We start from the raw sequence: 1,904 nt of genomic DNA, 5'->3' as shown, positions 1-1,904 counted from the left end.
TTGATGAACTACTACTCATTGTACTAGATATACTAACTAATGAAGTGAATTGTACACATCAGTTGTAATGATAATAATGAACTGACCATTAACAGTGACTGGTGGCCCATATCCAATAACATTACCAGGTATGATAGTAACAGTGTAGTTTGTATCAGTGAGTAATTCACCAATAGTGACATTAGTATAATCAAGAGTGACTGTATAAGTTGTATTGTAGCTATTTGGTGCATTGAATACATTTAAAATGTAATTCTGTGTAGGAGGACGTTGTACTGAGTTCTAGAATTAAAAAGTAATTTAGTACTTATAAAATATTATTTAACATACCTCAGTGTTATTCCACCATATTGTAACACTATCACTTGATATCTGATACCAACTAATATTAACAACTTGAGCTGGTACTATAAGAAATACAATGAGTGTGTGTGTGTAAATGTGTGTGTGTGTGTGTGTGTGTGTGTGTGTGTGTGTGTGTGTGTGTGTAGTACTTACCATTCCATATATACTGCATTAATGATGAAGGAGGTCCTTCTCTTCCAATAGTATCAATAGGAATAATAATAAATGAATAATTAGTACCAATAATAAGGGAAGTAAGTGTCATATTGTTTCCAATAGAGCTGTACTGAGAAGATACATTGCTGTCATTAATCATAACAGTATAGTTCACTATACACTTTATAATGTTCTGTTGATACAACCAAGTAATAAGTATTGAACTATCATCAATTGGATTTATATTTATATCAGTCACAGCTACTGGTGGATCTATAAATGATAGGAACATTCAACAGAATTAATTTTAGAATTATATCTAACCTGCTATAGTAATAGTTACTGTAGCATATACAGCAATTATTGATGCTCCTGCACAAGCAACCTCAGACCCATTGAGTGACACATTGATTGACTGATAGATACCAGTAGTTGTTATTGTAATACCATTGATGCTAGTAACATTAAGCATTAGACCTTCAACAACTTTAGGCCCTGATACTGGTTCTGCTTCATTCCTTTGTCCAGGTATTCTCCAAAATGTACTCCCAGTGGTAGTTGTACAAGTGAGTACTAGTCTATCACCAGGACACAGTGGGGTATAAGATGGAGAGGTTTGAACTAGCTCTGCTTCAGATGATAGTAAAATAAGATCAACCAACACAAGACACCAGAGAACACAAGGAGTAGCCATTGTGCCAGTAGAGATAATAAGAAAGGTCTAGCTAGTCTCCTTATCAACAATAAATTGTCTACAAATTAGTCTACAGCATTTTGCTGTGTTGTTCTCTTCCTATAACACTCCTACCAACCCACACACTACACATACACCCACCATATGCCACAGATAACACTACTATCATGAGTAGTATGGACACTACAACTTATTGCAACAGATGGTGTGTGCATGATAGTTATCACAAAACACTAAGCATTAAAACTATATACAATAAGTGATTGACTGCATGACTTCATAATAAATAGAATTGGATGATTATATTGTTGCCATATAATGATGTACATATAACCACAAATGAGCTATTAAAAGTACACAATTTTAAAATTATTTTATCAAAATGCTTGTCCATATGCAGTGTTTCGTTGAACGTCAATGTGTTTTTCTTCTAATTGTTTATTATCTACTACTGGTAAATCATATACAGGGCCACACAGATCTGTTTCTTTAGAGTTGGTAGTCCTTCCCTTTTTCCTCATTATTAAACAAATGATACTAGTAATTACTGCAGTAATGAGTCCAGTTAATAGACCAGTGATAGGTACAGCAATAGCAACTGAATGTGTGCAATAGATTAGATACACATTATCATTAACTAACCACTAATAGTTCCTGCATCTGTTGATTCTGATATCATTGTAGCAATACAGGTACATGAAGAATAACC

At 33.8% G+C, this 1,904-nt stretch overlaps 2 long non-coding RNA genes across 2 annotated transcripts; both read right to left on the bottom strand.

Annotated features, from left to right (window-relative positions):
- On the bottom strand, positions 1-516 carry LOC109587993 (uncharacterized). The gene is made up of 4 exons (XR_002187909.1): positions 499-516; positions 331-407; positions 87-282; positions 1-36 (listed from the first exon to the last, which is right to left on the bottom strand). It is a non-coding gene; the product is annotated as an uncharacterized LOC109587993 (long non-coding RNA).
- A 966-nt stretch (positions 517-1,482) lies between these two features.
- LOC109587992 (uncharacterized) lies at positions 1,483-1,904 on the bottom strand. The gene is made up of 2 exons (XR_002187908.1): positions 1,838-1,904; positions 1,483-1,793 (listed from the first exon to the last, which is right to left on the bottom strand). It is a non-coding gene; the product is annotated as an uncharacterized LOC109587992 (long non-coding RNA).

Source organism: Amphimedon queenslandica, unplaced genomic scaffold, assembly GCF_000090795.2.
Source record: "Amphimedon queenslandica unplaced genomic scaffold, v1.1 AMPQUscaffold_12345, whole genome shotgun sequence".
NCBI lineage: Eukaryota > Metazoa > Porifera > Demospongiae > Haplosclerida > Niphatidae > Amphimedon > Amphimedon queenslandica.
Note: the sequence above shows the minus strand (reverse complement) of the source record. Positions and strands in the feature narration are given on the sequence as shown.